General features: G+C 38.0%; 1 protein-coding gene across 4 annotated transcripts in view; it reads right to left on the reverse strand.

Annotated features, from left to right (window-relative positions):
• The window catches only part of C10H12orf42 (chromosome 10 C12orf42 homolog), a 187,561-nt gene that overhangs the window by 75,195 nt on the left and 90,638 nt on the right, over window positions 1–21,728 (reverse strand). The gene's annotated exons all lie outside the window — the stretch shown is intronic.

The following is a 21,728-nucleotide window of genomic DNA, read 5'->3' on the forward strand; positions in this document are numbered from 1 at the left end:
CTGAAGTTGTTTTCCAGGGAAAGCACAAAGTTACTATCTCCACTTAGTTATTAATTATCCACCCAAATGGGAACAGGCATCCTCACCTAATGTTAGCTTTCTTTTTACAAGAGCATAAATAAAAATACAACTGATGTCCCATCTCATTATCTGCCTCCCTCAGACACCAGCCCACACATTATTCTATGCTGCAAAAAGAGCTCAGTGTGAATATTTGAGAACGATACATTGAAGGTGCATATGGATACAAGGCCAGACCATCACATGCTTCTAACTATGTGCCCTAAGGTGTCAAAGGAAAAAAAAAATACTAACTTTGGAGGAAATATAAAATAGATCAACATCTCCTTGACAGCTATTGATAGATATATTACTAGACCTAAAGATGTTGCTTCTCAAGAAAACATAAAATCAAGTTCCTTCCAGGTTCTCTGTAGTGATGGGGTTTGGATCATGCTTGGACAAAGGAATCATAATTCAATTATCCAATGATTTATTACAATACACTTTGCCCACACTGGATATTTGGATGTGTAAACATCAGAGTACTACCCTCCCTTCCATCCCAGGCTTCGCATTTCAGATTTCATTAGCCAATAAAGCCAGGTTTATTTATAATAAAGTTAAGCCCTTCAAACCACTGACCATGGAAACCAGATTTTGAAATAATTCAGATTTGTGTTTCTGTTCTTTCTAATTAAGGGTAATATCGGGAAGCACAGACAGTGGGTAGCATTGTTCGAGCACCATGGATTTAAGCAAGAAAATCTGATTATCAGCTCATGTCAGAAGCCAAGCGATAATGCAGCTTAGCATTCGTTTGGGCTTTTTCTTTGGCCAAAAGATAATTACCATTAGTGAGGCCTTACGTAAGTGTATCTAATATCTAAGGCCCTAAAATTTATGAATAGCAAAAGCACACAATAGGCAAAGAAGAATTACTGTATTTATTATTTCTATGGCTTGTTCCACCATGATAATTTCATTATCTAGTAAAGTTGAACCTCTAAAATCAAAGTATAATTTCTTAAAGGACAAGAAGTTAAATATGCTGGCAAGGTTTTTGGCCTAACTTCCTCCAGTGAAATTTATTTCTAACAAATAAGAAGTAGACCAGCCAGAATTTTCATAGAAAATTTACTAAAGGGGACTCAAAGTTATCTATTGAGGTCACTGCATAAACAGATGTTAAGCTTCTGTAGTGAGATTTTTTTTTTGTAAACTGTTATTTCTCGATCTTATGCTGCAGGAAAAACCTGAAATTTGAAAAGCACTTCTTGGCAAAAGCAGGATGGTGTCAGAGTGCTCATTGCTGAATACAAGTAATGTCGGTAAGTATCATAAAGAATAAATGCTGGAAGCCCAGAGTGGGGAAATTATTTAAACGAGGAATTAGAACTTTGTTGTATAAAACCAAATCTAATTATGAGGATGAATAAAATCAAGTTGTAAAATTTGCAAGGTAAGTTGGCTGAGATTCTCCAAACCATAAAGAAGCAACTGCTTTTGAAAGAGAAAAATAGCATTATTGTCCTTAAGTATATTTTTTATTTAAAAGCATATTTTATTTTCTTGCTTATTATAAACTAACAGCAACTAACATGTTATTGAGTACCTGCTACAGACCAGGCATTGTTCTAAACACTTTAGACATTTTTAATTCACCAAATCCTCACAATAACCTTAAGAAATCAGTACTTTATTATCCCCATCCTACAGATGTGGAAACTGAGTGACAGAGTGGTTAAATAACTTGTCCATCTGGCTCCCATCACTCCAAATTGTATATATAGGGTACCTGATTTTATTCATCCTCGTAATTTGAGTTGGTTCTATCTCTCAAACTTCTAACCTCTAGCACAAATAATTTTCCCCCTCTGGGTTCTCAGAAAACTTATTCTGTGTGATTGTCTCAAGCTGCTTGTATTACAGCAATACTCATTCTGACACCATCCTGAAGCAAAAGGAAATGTATTAGGACTCGTCAGAGTAGTTACACTGCTGGCTCAGGCACTAACAACTCCCTAACCTTGAGCAAATCACTAAACTGAACACTAGTCAGACAGGAACAATGTTCCCTTCCCTTCCTACTTCTCATGGTTCTTGAGACAGTATGGAAAATCCAAAAGATCTTAGAGAAGTATGGAATGTTCTATAGAGCTGAGCACATTGACAGGAAAATGCAATTGTCAAAGGATGCAAGCACAGGGTGAAGGCGTCCCAAGCAAAGCTCTTAGAATCAGTAACTAGCACACTTCCCACCTTTCCGTACTCTTCTCTTGGGCTCTTACTTGTAGCTGAGGTTTATTTGAGGGAGGGAAAAGAAAGGGGAAAACATTGTGGATGATGACAACAACAACAACAATAATAAGTAGGTGTACTTATCAGCACTCAGAAGCAATGTGTGCAGTGAACCAAACCACAAACGTTGGAGCTAGACTGCCCAGATTGGATCCTGGATCTGGCACTTGAGCAAATTGCTTTATCTTGGGCTGGGTGCGGTGGCTCACGCCTGTAATCCCAGCACTTTGGGAGGCCGAGGTGGGCGAATCGTGAGGTCAGGAGATCGAGACCATCCTGGCTAACACGGTGAAACCCCATCTCTACTAAAAATACAAAAAATTAGCCGGGCGTGGTGGTGGGTGCTTTTAGTCCCAGCTACTCTGGAGGCTGAGGCAGGAGAATGGCATGAACCCGGGAGGCGGATCTTGCAGTGAGCCAAGATCGCGCCACTGCACTCCAACCTGGGCAACAGAGTGAGACTCCATCTCAAAAAAAAAAAAAAAAATTGCTTTATCTTTCTCTGCCTCAGTCTCCTCATCTGTACAGTGAAAATAATAATAGTCTCTACTTGACTGGATAGTTATGACAATTAAATGACAATATTCATAGAGAATTTTAGAGAATTTAGAGTAGCCTGACAGAATCACCACTAAATATATACAATTGAGAACTGTGAGTAGCAGATGCCACCAATCCATCGGTTATTGTACTAGCAAAGTAAAAGATAGAATCATGGCTTTTTTTTGTTTCTATTTTCTATCCTCATGAAAAATTAGTAATTCTCTTTCTACTTTGGCCAAATGACTAGAACAGAAAATTGTGCTTCACAATTTCTATGGCTGATTTCATCTACTTCTGATTGCTTTTATATTTTAGTAACAAAATGTCCATGTCAGCATTGTAGAACCATGTTAGATTATTAGGACTTTGGAGATTTATGGAGATTATGTTTATAAAGATGCTAAGGCAATAGTAGCAGAAGACTAGAGTCAAGTCAGTAGCAGACACAAAGCAGAAAAAAGTGGAGCAGATGAGCAGTGTATTTCCTGCCCCAAAACCCCTGGCCTTAGCCCATATGCTTTTGCTTTGACCCTAATGAGATCTACTAAAGAAGAAGACCAAATATAGTAGAAATAGACGTAAGTCTCCATGGCACTGAGCTAGATGTTTAAATCAACTCACCAAATGCTTGCTACAATACCATGAAATAAAGAGCACAGTGCCTATTTCACAGGTGCAGAAATTATAGCTGAGAGCAGGTGGCTAAACTTGCCAAAGGACAGTTACTCATTCCCCTGCTTCTTCCTAACTTTCTTTCTCTTCTATCCCAAAAAGCTGTCTCTTCAAAATTCAACCCATTCTAGTGCTAGTCTTTCCCCTGTTTCCTCCTACCTTTCCTATATGTCTATCTTTTTCCTTAGTCACTTCAGTTCACTCCAAAATCACTAACCTTTCTAGAGTTCTTTCACTTCTTCTCTATACCCATCACTGATTAACCCAACAAACCAACCTGACATGGCTGGCCCAAGCAGCAAAGGCACTTTGCTCTTCAAAGACCAGTCAAGATCAGAAGAGGTCAAGATCAGGAATATGCACCTGTACATCGTCCTTGTCACAATACGATACTTACTGCCTGTGCCATGTTTCTTATATGTATAAATTTGCTCTTCAGGATATAGTGTTCTGACTCATTCTTTTTTTTTTGAGATGGAGTCTTGTCTGTTGCCCAGGCTGGAGTGCATTGGTGCAATCTTGGCTCATTGCAATTCTCTTGCCTCAGCCACTCGAGTAGCTGAGATTACAGGTGCCTGCCACCATGCTTGGCTAATTGTTTTGTATTTTTAGTAGAGACAGGGTTTCACCATGTTGGTCAGGCTGGTCTCCAACTCCTGACCTCAGGTGATCCACTTGTTTTGTCCTCCCAAAGTGCTGGGATTACAGGCATGAGCCACTGCGCCTGGCCTCATTCTTTTTAAAAGGAAAGAGTATTCTATAATATTAAGAATGCATTGAAACAATCCCCAGCTGTTAAGTACATAGGTTGCTTCTGGTTTATTACTATCATAAAGAATGCTGCAATGAATAAACCTTGTACATGTATCTCTTTACATGTGAGAGAGTATAAATGCACTCTTGGCAAAAATTGATTTGTGTTTCTCTGGCTCACCATCATATAATAACAACTAATACACATTTTTGAAAATCAATGAATAAGTAAGCAAATAACTGGGAGTATGGCAATAAACCACAGCCAACATAAATGACATAGCAGATCAGCCTGCATTACAGAAGTTCGCCTATACTTAACCACTCTTGAATTCAACTTTCCTCGCCTATAAAATAACAAAGTATTTTGAAAAACGGTTGAAAGGACTAAAATGAGATAATACCAATAAGATGCCTAGTCCAGAGCAATGTAAGCTATCATGATTGGGCTAAAATCACCCATCCATGTAAATTGTTTAAATAAGCAGAGCCTAGGTGCTGTCATCATATCATAGACAAGGAAAATCACCCGAAGTGTGTGAGAGCCACAGGGCACAAAGAACTGTCTCAAACCCAGAGCAGTGGTTACAGTGATGTAGTAGGTAGATTTTCATGACTCCAGCGTTTTGAATGGTATTCATAGCACTATTCAAAGTGTTGTTATTTGTCTTGATCTTCCAATGACAACCTCAAAAATTAATTTTACAGGTACATAATTTCTTCTTAAAAAAACTGTAATAGCAGCTATGTAAGCACTGAGGAATTTATATGTCATCATAAGCAAAAGGTATTTATTAAATGACTGCTTACATGCTAGGCGACATTCAAAAAAAAAAGTGAGGGGTGCTCCTGACCCTAGGAGAAACAAAAAGGCAACTAAATATGGTGAAAAGAACACTGGAGTCACCTACGTCTGAGTTTGAAGCCCAGCATTCATTCAACACAATTCAAGTGGTTTGTATACCAGGCACTATATTAAGCGGTGGGTGAACCAATCTACCACACTGTCACTTAAAAGATATTTAAGTGATTTATCAAGTGATTTAGCTTATCTTTGTCTAGGGTGAAGTACCAGCTTCATAATCTTTTTATAAAAGTAACACATGTAAAATACACAGCAGTATTAAGTAAATGGTGTTTTCTCCTACTCCTTCTTGACTAAGGGCTAACCATTCAAGACAGGACACAAACATCAAAACATTAACATGCATACATCAAAGAAAGCATGAACCAATCAGAGACTAAAGAGCAGAATAGTTACATCCAAACAAGTCAAGGAAGTACACAGTTATCCCAGAGCTAGAACACGCACAGAACCTAGCATACAATAGGTATTCAAAGATGTCTATTGACTGGATATAGTGAATCAAGAATTCAAACAATTAGAGCCTCAGGGTTAACAGGAGGCCATGTAACACACTGGGAAGAGTTCAGACATAAAAATTAGGAGATCTAGGTTCGTGTCTAAAGTGTCTGAACCACCAGCCGAATTTTCTTGAGCAAATCATGCAAATCATGGTCTTCTGTAGCCTCAGTCTTCTCATCTGGGAAGCTAGAGGGTGGGGGTACGTCTTTCCTAAGTACCAATAATTTCAGGTAAAAATGCTCATCAAAGCCTCCACTTTGTATTTTATTTGCTCAGTCTGAAATTGAACTGCATGCAGTTTGTCCCAAAACCCAGAGATGATTTGAAACCCCCAAATTGGTGGACTTGGTCAATACATCCACGTTTCATTTTTTTACCCTAAAATATAGTGTATAGACTAGTAAGTTAAGAAACACTGTTGCTGAAAAAAGAAATATCCCATTTTAAAATCTAAAAACTAAAAATTAACCAGTCACTTCATGTTTTTAGCAAACATACTTACCATTGTGTGGGGTTTTATTGTCCCCTTGGTGAATAGAAATCTTTAAAAATGTATACGCCTGGAACTGAATACCGTGTCAAATCTATTGGCACTGCATGTTTAAACACCTGCATCTCATCACCAGCCCTTCATAATATTGTTAAACAATAATTATACTTATGATGAGTAATGGATCCAGATATGGTCTTCCTTGAGATGTACTTATTCTTGTGTTAAAAGTAACCCATTAGTAGCATGTGAAAGCTTCTCAGGTAAAACAGGGTTCACAAATACATCCATATAATACTCAATAAAGTTTTTAAATGGTAATAAATTGCAATGATATCCTCTTCTTTATTGGAGAATCTCACCTTATTTTTCTGAGAATGATCCATTTTTGTTTACCACAATTCTAAATTTCACTTGCCTAATCAGATTTAAACCTTAAAAATAAAAGTTTTACTTTGAAATTTGACCCAAGTTTAATTTTGATTTTTTTCCTACTTGTAAGGAGAATGGTAACTTGAGACAAAGGCTAAACTTGCCATGGAAGCCACCCTCACATTTTGCTTAAAATCAACGTTTGGTGATGGATATAAAGAGAACCTCAAAGGAAACTATTCACCTACTTCCCAAACCAGAAAGACTATAGCATGCTGATCACTGTGATCAAAAAGGCTCAGCTTCATTAAAAAGAGACACAAATATAAACAACATTGGTCAAAGGAAATAATAGTAACAGCTAGCATGCCTGGCAGTACAGTTCTAGGCATTTTACATCTAACTCACTTGATTCCCACAACAACCATATTAGGTTAGTGCTATTATTACCATATATGCAGATGAGAAAGCTGAGTCGCAGAAAGATAAGACATTTCTCACAAAATCCCAGGACATAAATTGGCAAGGCCAGGATTTGAACTCAGGCTGTCTGATCCTAGGGTCTCTCTGCATAATCACTATCCTTAACCAATTATTCTGCTTGTGTTTGTCACACACTCAAGCAGTAGCCACCTCAAAGCAGGTACCAGCAGCCTCAGCATCACATTTGTAGGTGATGTAGAATACAGTTAAGAGCTCGGTGGCAGTTCCAACCTCTACTCCAGAACTGAACTGGCCTTATCAGTACCCTTCTTGCTCTGATTCCCAGTTATCTCCAGCTGAATAACATGGACTTATCTCTGCTCTCCCAAAACGCTAAGTCCTAAAACTCATCTGATCAATGTCACATCCACCATGGGGAAACGAATGACTCTGGTTAAGTGCTCAAAGTCCTCTGCCACTTGCAGTCTTCCTGAAATAATTTTTAATGTAATCTTTTGATATCAGGCATAGAGTTTATCACAAAAAAGTTTATGCTACAGAGAGTTAGCATGATCCAAAATACAGCAACTGCTCTTGCAACACAGGATTGCTCTAAAGACTCAAAGCAAACTGCAATTGCACTCGCTTTCCCCAGTTGCTTTTGGTGCAGCTAGCTTTGAAGTGGTTGAACACTCATATGCATGTTGGACTGTTGACCGAGACTCCAGGTGCTAGACCTGGGGGGGCATCCTGAGGACCAGACAGGCTGCCCATGCACCTGAACCCCAATCTCTTGGGAAAAATCCCTAACCGCTAGCTCTTCCTCCACCTCCAAGAAATTAGCATGGACAGTCCTGTTAAACCAAAGTCACATCCTGCAGCTCGCAGTTCACAGCCCTCCCACGGCTCCACATACCATTCAAATCCCCAGTGGCTTCCTACCAGGCTGAACAGGATCTAGAACCGCTTTGACCATTTGCGAACATTTTTTTAGTGTGAAAGGGGAGCCTAGTAATTATTATTCTGGAACTTCAGGTATAAACCTGAATTGTCCTAAGTAAATATGGATGTACCCATGTACCTATCACCTACTATATTCCCTTCACTTGCTCTAGTCCAGCCCCTTTACTGTTCCTTCAATATCCCAGGCTTGCTATTGCCTCAAGATCTTTGCAATTGCTGTTCCCTTTCCCTGGACACACTTCCTCCAAATATCTTCATGACTTAATCCTTCATCCCCTTCACCTCTTTGCTAAATATTATTATTAGCTTCCAGTGACCACCATATTTTAAAAGTCACCACCCTACACACACACCCTCATGCACACATGCACAGACACGCTCACGCTTACTCCCCTTGTGTTCTTTACAACCACCGAACTGCCATTTATTTTATTTATTCATTTTGTGTATTATCTGTCTTGTCCAGAACCTCTATATGTGATTGTTCAGTGCAAGCCTTGCCAAGGGGAAGAGGAGTGGGTTGGCCTCAAGCCAGCATCCCTCTTGTCAACCAGGGATGGCGGTTGCATCATACAGGAGAAAGTGTCCTCTTCCACCCATTGTACATTTGAACAGAGGCTCCATATATCCTAGCAGTGGCCTGGTCTCTCCCTACTAGAATGTAAGCTCTAATACTGGAAACCTATCTTTCGTCTTGCTCACTGTCTATCTCTAATACCCAGAACAATACCTAGTATGTCATAGGTACTCGAAAAATGTTTGTCAAATGAACAGATGAATGAAAACAAGACTGCGCTCTGCCATCATACCTTTTCGAAGTCCTGAGATGTTCCTCTCACTTTTCTAACTGATATTCCCTTCCCTTTCCTCTCTTTTTTTTCTTTTTTAACACATTTAATGTTACTTTCTTAATCCAACTCAACTTGCAGTAAACAATTTAACTTAACACTGCAAGATAACTTACAAGGTTTAAAATAACCTCTTTTTAGGTAATTGCTCAGCCAATTCAGAATTTAAAACCAATTATTTCAAATACTAAAGTCATTTTCAGAGTGCCCTCCACTCTCAAGTGTGCGCCCTACTCTGCCCCTCCAGCATGGAGCTTTGCAGGAGAAAAATTTTTCCTTGGTGCCAGAGAAGGGGGGATGATAACTCTGAGTGCCATCTGCTGGGCCATTCCTGGCCTCTGGAGAGTCTCTTCCTATCTGGCCTTTCTGCTTTGATCTCTCTCCCTGTTTTCTCCATAGCTGATGTAACGGGTCCCAACAGACCTCCGGATGGGTGGGGTCAGTGCCTAAACCCCAGGCTACTCCTGGGCCCGGCTCCTATAGCATTCCTACACCCCACTCGGCATCATACGGGGAATTCTGGATCCCCTGCCCCATGCTGCTGTTAAGCAGTGGGGAAACTGGGGTGCTTGTCAAGTACACTCTCTTTCTCTCTCCCTCTTCCCCAACCTCTTCTTTCTCTCCTTGAAAATGGGATTCTGCTGCATTTGTATTTGCAAAATGTTTATTCTTAAGATGAATGATGGGTTTGTTATAGTTTGTTATAGTTTTCTCTAGACTTTTAGATGCCTGAAATATTTCACACACTCAGAATAAAAGGACATACTACCTTTTCTACTCTACTGCTTTTGCCTTATATTGATGAAGGTCTCCCTAAACTCCAAATGGAAATGAAGAGACACAACATGAATGATTATTGTATTCTCTCTGGCCCAGAGAACCTCCTAGATTTTAATAAGACACATGCATGGTTTTCTAGTCTTGGTCAAAACCTGCAGTGTTCTCCCTGCTCTGCCTCCTCCACCTCCTCCTCCTTCTCAGGCCAGAATAGAATAGGGTCATGCAGGCAGCCAGGGGTGGCCTTGGTTGGGACCAAAGATTCTGGGAAGACTGGTGGCCCAGGCTCCACATAAGCAAGCTTGGGTATGGGCTGTGCTTACTTTCCAGCCCCTAGGGCTGAGTTTAGCCCATGGTCCAAATTGAGACAGATGACAGTTGTGCTTGGCAACTCAATCTGGAAACCTGACCCATGCCAGGGGAAATGTTCCATCATCCCCAAATCCCTCTTACTAAAGCAGGAAATGGGGGCTCTTGAGACAAACTGGTAAGGGAGGAAGATGACGCCAGAGGGGCCATAGCCTTGAACTGTACAAAACAATATGGGGAATGGGTTGGGGGTGGGGGATTTAAGAAACAGGACTGAGAAGACTGCTACAGATTCCCATTTCTTTCTGTATTTAGGAGTAGAAAGTGGAATTTGACTGTATGCAAAATATCATTAAAGAGTCAGATCCACAATGACTCTGTTTTCCATCGTGAGATGTATCTTCTCAGGATCTGTTCTCCTCTGAGGAGGGAGTCCAAAGGAAAGGAGGAATAAATGAGTCTTTTCCTTCTAGAAGTCAAATTTCAGGTGAATTGCTGCTTTATATTCTCTTTTCTACATGTCTCTTATTGTGGTTCTGGAAGCATTTGATGTCTTTCTTCTGAATTCTGTTACCTTGATTGTCCAAGGACTTGTTAACCAGTTCTATCCTTCCCTTTCAATGAAAGAAAAATGTAAAAATTCCACTGTATGTTCCTCTTCCTTCTTCCCAGTATTTGATATTCATTCAACAAGCTACGCAATCAGTTTTGACCACAGAAAACGTTCTACTCAGGGTAGAAGGTCACAGGGGCAGGGGGCTCCTCAGTGCATCCATTGTCCATGAAGGTATAGAGCCCAGAGAAGTCATGAGGCTCAGTCTGACGCAGCTGGGCAGCATGCGTTGTGTCAGTGACTCTCCCACTTTTCTCTGTTTTCATATCGCCTTGTACCTTAGATCTCTCTGGGGCCATTGTGCTCTTTCCTGAAACACAATCTTTAGAAACTCCTTTCACCATGGTCTGTTGGTGGAGAAATCTCTCAGTTTTTGCTTATCTTAGAATATCTTAATTTCACTTCTATTCTTGTAAGATCATTTTGCTAGGTACACAACACTAGATTGTTGTAACTCCCATTACGTTAATGATGTTATTCCACTGTCGCCAGCCTCCATCATTGCTGCTGAAGGTTCTACTGTCTGATTTTTATTCCTCTGTATGTGATATAAGAGATCTGTCTTTCCTCCCTGCTCCCTTAGTCATGGCTGCATCCCCAGTATCTGGCACAAAATAATAATAGCTACCACTTATACAGCATTTAACTATGTTCCAGGCAAAGTTCTAAGTTTTACCTCGTTTAATCTTTATTTTTAATTATGGTATAATATACAGAGCATACAATTTACTGCATTAACTATTTCTGAGTGTATAATTAACAGACATTAAGTACATACACAATGCTCAATAATCATCATCACTTTTTCCAGAACTTTTCATCATCCCAAACAGAAACTCTGCATCCATTAATCTATAACTCCCAATTATTACTTTCTCCCCAGCCCCTGGTAACCTCTATTCTACTTCCTCTCTTTATGAATTTGACAATTCAAATACTACATGTGGTAATCAGGGTTCCCCAGAGAAACAGAACCGATAGGATATATATAGATAAGTAGAAACAGATTTAGTATAAGAAGTCCCTTGATCTGCTGTCTACAAGCTGGAGGCCCAGGAAAGCCAGTGGTATAGTTTCAGTTCAAACCCAGAGGTTTGAAAATCAAGCGAACCACTAGTGTAACTCCCAGTCCAGGTCCAAAGCCTTGAGAAACAGGCTCAAGGCCTTGAGAAACAAAGCCTCAAGCCAATGTTCAAGGGCAAGAGATGACGTCTTAGTTCAAGCAGAGCGAAAATTCATCTTTTTTCCACTCATTTGTTCTATGTAGGCTCATACAATAAACAATTTAGATGATGCCCACCCCCATTGATGAGGACAGATGATTTTTATTCAGTCTGCTGAGCAAAGAACAGCTAATGCTAATCTCTTTTAAAAATGTTCTCACTGACACATCCAGAAACAATGTTTAACCAGCTATCTGGATATCCCTTGGCCCAATCAAGTTGGCACAAAATTAACCATCACACTGCATATTAGTGGAAGTACACAATATTTGCTCTTTTGTGTCTGGTTTATTTCACTTGGCATAATATTTCCATGGTTCATCCACATTGTATCAAACTCCATTCCTTTTTATGATTGAATCATATTCCGTTTTATATATATATATTTATCCATTCACCTATTGATGGCACTGGGTTTTTGTTTTTAGCCATTGTGAATAATGCTGCTGTGAACACTTGTATACAAGTATCCATTTCTCTGTTTTTGATTATTTAGGAATAAAATTGCTGAGTCATATGGTAATTCTATGTTTCACTTTCTGTGGAACCACCAAACTGTATTAACAATGGCTATACCATTTTACATTCCTACCAGCAATGCATGAGTTTCAATTTCTGCACATTTTTGCCAAAACATATCATTTTTCATTTTTTAAATAACAACCATTATGCTGGGTATAAAGTGATACCTCATCGTGGTTTTGATTTACATTTCTCTAATGGTGTTGAATATTTCTATTCAAGTCCTTTGCCCATTTTTTAATTGGGTTGGTCTTTTGTTGGTGATGATGACTTTTAATTCTTCATATATTCTGGATATGAACCATATATAATATATACTAATCATATATAATTATATATATAATAGTATATATGATGTGTGTGTGTGTGTGTATATATGATTTACAACTATTTTCTCCCATTTCCGTGGGTTGTCTAATCACTCTCTTGATAGTGGCCTTTGATATACAAAAAAATTTAATTTTGATGAGGTCCAATTTATCTATATTTTCTTTTTTTTCCTATGCTTTTGTGTCATATTTAAGAAACCATTACCAAATCTAAGGTCATGAATATTTTGCCTTATGTTTTCTTCTGAGTTTTATAGCTTCAGCTCTTACATGTCTGTCTTTGATCTATATTGAGTTAATTTTTAAATATGGTGTAAGGTGTGTGCTCAATTTCATCCTTTTGCATGTGAATATCTAGTTTTGCCACAACAATTTGTTGAAAAAACTCCTTGCTCCATTGAATGATCTTGGCATTTTTGTTGAAAATCAGTTGACCATACATGTAAAAGTTTATTTCTTGGCACGCTATTCAATTCCATCAGTTTATATGCCTCTCTGTATGCCAGTACCACACTGTTTTTATTAGTGTCATTTTGTAGTGAGTTCTAAAATCAGGAGTATGAACATTTGAATTGGTTCTTTTTCAAGACTGTTTTGGTTATTTGGGAATCCTTTGAGTTTCTACATGGATTTTAGGTACGTTTTTCTATTTCTAAATAATTTAAATAAAAATCTCCATTGGAATTTTGATAGGGATTGCATGAAATTTGTAGATCACTTTGGGTAGTACTATCATATTAATGTTAAGTCTTCCAATCCATGAACATAGAATATCTTTCCACTTATTTAGGTCATCTTTAATGTCTTTCAGCTGTTTTACAGTTTTCAACGTACAAATATTTTGCCTTCTCGGTTAAATTTATTCCTAAGCATCTTATTCTTTGTGATGCTATTTTAAATACAATTGTTTTTCTTAATTTCCTTTTCAGGTTGCTTATTGCTAGTGCATAGACACACAACTGATTTCTGTATGTTGATTTTTTGGCAACTTTGCTGAATTTGTTTATTAGCTCTAACTCACTTAATCTTGAAACAAATCTGTGAAGTAGCACTGTCAATGTCCAGGCACTTGCATTAGCAGCCAGACTCATGAACTAGTAATACATGAGGAAAGGACGGGAAATTCTCTTTCTCATTCTCTTTCTGGCAGCTGTGCAGTAGCAGAAAATGCAAATTTGAGTTCCTGCCACAGAAGTGGCAGCAGTACAAGCTGTGGTATCTCATTCTCAGTGGTGGAGGTGGTGGCAGGTGGTATCAGGTATTAGATCAGTTGTGCAGTGTCCCTTGGGACACTGTTCCTGGAAGTCCATCCTTGGCCCTTCTTGTCTACTCCTCCTGATGATCTTGTAAAGCATCCAAAGTTATTTTTATTTAATTCCTTTTTGGTCAATCAACCAGAATCAGTTTCTGTGTTAGTCCATTCTTGCATTGCTATAAAGAAATACCTGAGACCGGGTAATGTATAAGAAATGAGGTTTAATTGGCTCATGGGGATCTGCAGGCTGTACAGGATGCATGGCACCAGCATCTGCTCAGCTACTGGTGAGGGCTTCTAAGCTTACAGTCATGATGGAAGGGGAAGAGGGAGCAAGCATCTCACATGGTAGAAGTGGGAGCAAGAGGGAGAAAAAGTAGGGGTGGGGAGGTGCCACACTTTACAACAATCAGATCTCGCAAGAACGCACTATCACAAGAACAGTACCAAGCCATGAGGGATCCACCCCCATAACCCAAACACCTTCCACCAGTCCCCAACTCCAACAATGGGGATTATATCTCAATATGAGATTTGGAGGAGACATCCAAATATACTAGCTTCTGTTGCTTGCAAATAAGGCTCTTATATGACAAATATCAACAATGACACATGCTTCCGTTCCGTTATCCTGCTTTTTCTCTATAGTATCACTATCACTATCTGGACCATCTATTTATTGTCTGATTCCCACACTGGAATGAAAACTCCATGAGGTCAGGGTTTTTTTGTTCACTGCTATATGCCTAAATTAATGCCTACCATATATTGCACTTAATACAATTTATTGAATGAATGAAACACCTAATACTTATTAATTTAACCCAGACAACAATACACATCTGTTAGAAATCAAAACCTATGGTGTTTATTCATAACTCTGTGCCTATGATTTCACCTCTGAAAAGCAACTCTTTCTAGCTTTATGCTCTATGACTCTAGGCAGAGCAAATTCTTGGAAATTAGAGGAATCCCTAGGGGAACCTTCCCCAGGTATGCTGATATCATCCTTATATCATTTCCATAGGATATTGACTTGCCAGCTATCATCTGGGCCAATTATTGGTAGTTTTGCCAAAGTGAATGGACGCTTTTTCTTTCAGATGTTCATACTGGATATTAGAAAAAGCAAACATTTCTAAAATCTTCCCATGCTCATACTTAAATGACCAAAGAAGCAGTTACTTGAATATAAAATGTATCTCCAGACCATCTCAAATACAGCAGGAGTTAATCCCTGCTAAAGTCAGAGAGGAGAATGAGAATGAGTTCTGCGCCATGTCATGCTGAGATGAAGACACTCTATTTCTCAAATTACTCTCTTATAAAACATCTTAAAATGCCTTTCTGTACAAATCTAACTCACACCTGCTGAGAAAATGATGCTCTTTTCTAGGCCACAGGTTGTCTGTCCTGCCCTACATTTACCTGACTTCTTAGAGTCCTCAGGTCACCCATGGCCTGGATGCATTCTGGCTTGTTCTTTAAAATGTCCACTTTAACACTTGCTGTGGAAAAGATGCAGTCCAAGGTTACAAACCTGTTTATGACCAACTCTCCTGTGTCTCCACTATGCTAATAATTTTAAAATACATGTTTAACTATAATCGCTGATTTGGTTATGTGTTTGAAACACTAAACCATTGAACATATTTTTCAGAAAGCAATTTATTTTTTCCACAAATACTAACAATTGTTTCCCAACAATTCTATCAAGAAGGGCTCCTGAAGAGCAGCAGGAAAGCAAGCACTGGAGGGGTGGCTTTAGTGGGCAGCTCATTGGGAAGTACAGGTGGGGTCCCTTTCCACTCCTATTCCCCAAGGAGAGGCCTGATAACTGAGGCCAACTCCAAATTGTGGCAGAGAAATTCCATCCAGTGTGGGGCTGCATGCTGAGAACAAGGGGAAGACAGGTGGGAGATATGGTACAAAGGTGGGAGCTTCCAGACAAAAGCAAGGTCATCCCAGGAACAGCAACTAAACACAGCAATAGAAAAGCAGGAATGGAGGCTCACCAGAGTACCTCCAGTACCTGCAAAGTGCTCACTTATTCCCTCATTTATTCAATAAAAATCAAGTGAACATCTACATTGTACCAGCATCCTGATGGGAGCTAAGGATACAACAAAAAGTAAGACAGACTAGGCCATTCCCTCATGGATCTTACGTTCTGTCATTCAGCAGGTACTGAATAAATATTTGTTGAACTGATCAATTGAATAAAATGACTGAGCCAACACGCTTCCTTTTTTCTAATATGATATCTTCCTCTGCCACATTACAAAGTAAGAAGAATGATGATCGCAAATAAATTTTCAAGAAGTTGGCCACAATATTTGAAATTTAGTAAGAACACTAATAGAAATGTGGCTTTGGACCCATTATTCTTTTCTTTCTTTTTTTCTTTTTTTTGAGACGGAGTCTCATTCTGTCGCCCAGGCTGGAGTGCAGTGGGGCGATCTCAGCTCACTGCAAGCTCCGCCTCCCAGGTTCACGCCATTCTCCTGCCTCAGCCTCCTGAGTAGCTGGGACTACAGGCACCCACCACTGCACCCGGCTAATTTTTTGTATTTTTAGTAGAGACGGGGTTTCACTGTGTTAGGCAGGATGGTCTCGATCTCCTGACCACGTGATCCGCCCACCTCGGCCTCCCAAAGAGCTGGGATTACAGGTGTGAGCCACTGCACCTGGCCCAGACCCATTATTCTTACAATGTGTATAATGTTTCTTGACATATTCATTAAAAATAGTATGAAAGCATCTGATTAGATATGAAAGGATAACCTTTTATAATTGATCTCTTTTATGTTTAAATTCAATGGGACATCCCACTGAATAAATGAGACATAAAGTACTATTTTATACCATATACATTATAACATAATAGTTATAAAATACTATTCCAGTTATAACATAGTCATAAAAATATATATACACTATATATATGCTATTCATAATAATATATACTACAAATGCATTATACATAATATATATATACTATATATATAGTATATATATAGTATATATATAGTATATATAGTATATATATAGTATATATATAGTATATACATAGTATATATATAGTATATATATACTATATATATAGTGTATATATATAGTATATATATAGTATATATAGTGTATATATATATAGTATATATATATACTATATATATATAGTATGTATATGTACATTATATATTATATAGTGTTTATATACTGTTATGGTATACCATAGTTATAATATTTATAAAACATAGTTACAACATAATATATATACTATATATAATAGACATATATCAACTATTATGTTATAACTTTTGTTATATTATACAAATAGTTATAACATAATAGTTGATATGGTTTGGCTCTGTGTCCCCACCCAAATCTCATCTTAAATTGTAATCAGGGGAGGGACATGGTGGGAGGTGACTGGATCATGGGGTTATTTTCCCCCATGCTGTTCTCATGGTAGTGAGGGAGTTCTCACAAGATCTGATGGTTTAAAAGTGGCAGTTTCCCTTGCACTCTCCCTCCTGACACCTTGTGAAGAGGTACTTGCTTCTCCTTCACCTTTCACCATGATTGTAAGTTTCCTGAGGCCTCTCCAGCCATGCAGAACTGTCAATCAATTAAGCCTCTTTTGTTTATAAATTATCCAGTCTCACAAGTCTCAGGTAGTATCTTTATAGCAGTGTAGAAATTGACTAATACTAACATAAATACATTATAATATAGTTTCTAACATTTTAATGAATGGAGTAGTACATATCTGTCTAAATATAAGTATATGAGATACAGGCACTAAATTTTTTATTATTACTAGACATTTGCAATTAAAATTTGGACACCATTATTTTAGATCCTTGGTCATTAGTTGGCGAATTGCTTAGGAGAGTGCATCCAGACCAGGTCTACTGGTTTTGAGGCAAGTGGGGCTCGGGACCTAAAAGAAGGTGCATTGTTAGTAGACAAAACAGTAATTGCAAAGGACCTAGGAGGGAAGTGTGCTTGGAGGACTGAGCAGAGGAAGGGCCTGGAGAGTAAAATACAAGTGGGGAGGCCAGTAGGGTAGAGGGGTCCGGATTATGTAGAGTCTTGGAACCATGATAAAGACTTTGGATTTTACTGTGGTAAAATTGAAGCCCATTGGAAGTTTGTGAGCAGAAGAATATGATCTGTTTATATTTTTGGAAACATTACTAAGCTCTTCAATCCAGCTTTGACCTGGAATATATTTTTACCACCATCTGTTGATCTGTGTGTCTACATCTCAAATGGCTCTAAACTAGGAGGGAAAAGCAAAGGTGTATAATTTTATCTTCTAAATGACAGTATCTGTCTTACCAAACATGTAAGTAATTCTATAACTTGATACTTTCATTCACCATCAGATTATTGAGATTTATCCTTGATGGTCTGTATAGCTTCAATTTATTCCTTTAAACTAGTTGCAACAGACAACTGCATAAATTAGGCCACAATATATTTATCTACTCTCCTGTTAACGAACATGTGCTTTTTAATGTTCCATTACAAATCAATGCATCAGAAAACAGTCCTCTATGTCAGGGGTTCCCAAGCCCCGGGCCATTAGGCACCAGGTGGCACAACAGGAGGTGGGTGCCAGGCTGGGAGCAAGCATTATCACCTGATCTCTGCCTCCTGAAAGATCAGTGGTGGCACTAGATTATCACAGGAGCTCGAACCCTATTGTGAACTGTGCATGCGAGGGATCAAGGTTGCACACTCCTTGTGATAATCTAATTAATGTCTGATGATCTTCGAAGATGGAAGAGTTTCATCCAGAAACCATCTCCTCCAAACCCATCCTGGTCCATGGAAAATTATCTTCCACAAAACCAATTCCTGATGGCAAAACGGTTGGGGACAACTGCTCTATGTGTCTTCATTGAGTACACAGTCTCTAATTTCATACCTTGGGGGAAATTGTTGAGTCAAATTTGTTTGCATTCCAGAATGATGAATACTAGAGGCTGGGAAGCATATCAGGGTGAGAGCAAGGATAAAGAAAGGTTGGCTAATGGGTATAAACATGCATTTAGATAGAAGGAATACATTTTAATGTTCAATACCAGAGTATGGTGACTATCAATAACAACAATGTATTATATATTTCAAAATAGCCAGAAGAAAGGACCTGAAATGATCCCAACACATAGAAATGATAAGTACTCAAGGTGATGGACACCCCAAACACACTGACTTGATCATTATACAGTCAGTGCATTAAACAGAATATCACATATGTACCCCATAAATATGTACAAATATTTGCATCAAAAAATAAAATAAAAGGTGTTTGCATTCTACAACCGTGTTAGATGATGAAAATGCTCTCTAAAGTGATTCTGCAGCAGCTTATGTGAGACTCTCCATTTCTCTATACCTTTGTCAACACTTTTTATCATCTGACATTTTCATTTGTGTCAATTTATGAGTATGAAATCATCTTTCATTACAGTTTTTATCTGCATTTCCCTTGACACTAGTAAACTAAAACATTTATTTCTACTTTTATTGGATATTCAGATTTCCTCTTGGTGAATTGTCAATTCATATCCTTTGCTCATTTTTCTACCCAGTTAACTATCTTTCTCTTACAAATTTATGGGAATTCTATGTAAATTATAGATATAAATTCCTTGTTAGTATTTTCTCTCCAAATATTTGTTGTTAACTTGTAACTTGTCTTTTATTTTTGTTATAAAGCTTGGTAAAGGAAACTTTTTAATTTTTAATGTAGTAAAATTTATCAATATATCTTGAAAGTTTATGATTTTTATACCTTAGGAAACCCCTTTATACCCCTCAGGTCATAAAATATATTTTGTATTTTCTCTAAAAGTTACTGTTTTCTTAAATCTTCCCAAAGTTTATTTTTCTATTTAGTGTGAATAGATATATAATATCATCTTTTTTTTCTGTAGGCATAGCCAGTTGTCCCCACCCCATTTATTGAATAGTCCTTCCTTTCCCCACCAGTATCTAATATCCTTTCTTTTGTATACCAGATTTATATATTCTGTTCAGTTCCACGGGCCTACCCTTGAGTAAATAGCATGCTGTTTAATTACTAAGTCTTTATAGAAAGTCTTGATATCTGGTAAAACAAGTTCCCATATTTTGTTCTTCTTCATAACTGAAAGATCATAACTTGATCTTTCATTTAACTTATAGGATCAGTCTTCTTTTAACTTCACCAAAAATACTATGATGGACTTCTCATTCATATGCATACTATCTCTCCATTTATTTGGGCACCCTCTTTTGTATCCTTAAATAATGTTTTATATATTTTTCCATATATGTCTTATGATTTTTTTAATTTATTCCAAAGTAATTTATAGTTTTGGTTTTCGTAATTTATATGTTTTAATAATTTGGAGGTAATTTTAGAATTTCCAGGTAGATAATCAACATTATCTTTTCCCCCCAGTTCTTAAATATTTTTCCCCCCAGTTCTTATATATTTTTCCCTGTATTTTATTGCTTTGAACCCCGAGGACATTTTTGAGTAGACGTAATACTAGTAGTCATCGGTATTTTTCTTTATTTTAATGAAAATGAGTCTAAAGGCTCACTATTAAGTCTACTTTTGTTGTTGTTGTTGTTTTGTTTGTTTGTTTGTTTGAAACAGAGTCTCACTCTGTCACCCAGGCTGGAGTGAAATGGTGCAATCTTGGCTCACTGCAACCTCCACCTCCCGGGTTCAAGTGGAATTACTATATGATCCAGCAAACTCAAAAAAAAAAAAGAAGAAGAAGAAGAAGAAAGGCCTTCCATGATCACCCTACCCTAGCAAAAGCAGCACCCTCCTCCCACCCCAAGAGACCCTCAGCCTCATTACCACCAATCTACAGCTTTCATAACAAAGCAGTTTTCTGGAACTACCTGAATTATTTATCTGAATTATTTATCTGATAATTTCCCATTATTTATGTTCTTCACTATTGAAGTCTCTTAAAAAGCAAAGACTTTTTTCTTTACCGTTGCTTTTAGTATCTGACTATTGTTAGGTGGTCAGTAAATACAATATGTAAGGTATGATACTGGAATACATACACACAGACACAGACAGAGAGACACGCAGACACACACACATACACAATACAGGTTATCTGACATAGATGATAGTATGTTATATATGATATATGTTTCATATATATGTGCTATACAACATCTGATGTACAGTGCATAATATACCATGTATAATATATAATAAAGTATATGGCAGTCAATATACAGTATATACTATATACAAAACAAATAATATGAAAGTATTTTAAAGATATACATCTTAAAAGTTTTTAGTCCTACTTCTATAATTACTCCAAAGCCACAAAAACACAGAGAGGAAGAGAGAGAGAAGAAAGAGAGAGGAAGGGATGATGCAATTTAAAAGAGGATCTAGCTGATGCCAAGCCTTGATCTACATAGGACTGCACTCACTTCCCTGTCCTAACTTAAGCTGTCAGAGGAAAGGAGTGGCACCCAGGGGGCACTGGTCTGTGAGCTCCAGAGGCATCATCTTGCTGTGGTATGAGCTAAATGCCAACTCTCATTGTCACCTGCACTACTCCTTGATGAGAGAATGGATCTGTGGTCCCCTTTCATGAAGTGTTGCCATCTAAGAGCCTTGACATACTAGTTGTGGAATAGTAGTAACAAAGGGATTTTGCTGGGGCCTGTTTCCTTTCTAACACAGTCCATTCTGGGAGTCATGGAATCCCTCAGTTGCACAGATCCTTGAAGTCCAAATGGACATATAACTAATGAAACAGCATATTGCAGGTGCCTTACTTAGCTATATTCCTCTGCTTTAGTGCAAAGTAAGAACAGTAAGAAAACCAGATCATGTTTTCAACTAGGTCATGTTTTTCATCTTTTCTACTATTGGCCTTTTCCATTAATCTTAAAATGTGATTTTCTACATCTTTGATTTCTA

Source organism: Pongo pygmaeus, chromosome 10, assembly GCF_028885625.2.
Source record: "Pongo pygmaeus isolate AG05252 chromosome 10, NHGRI_mPonPyg2-v2.0_pri, whole genome shotgun sequence".
Taxonomy (NCBI): Eukaryota; Metazoa; Chordata; class Mammalia; order Primates; family Hominidae; genus Pongo; species Pongo pygmaeus.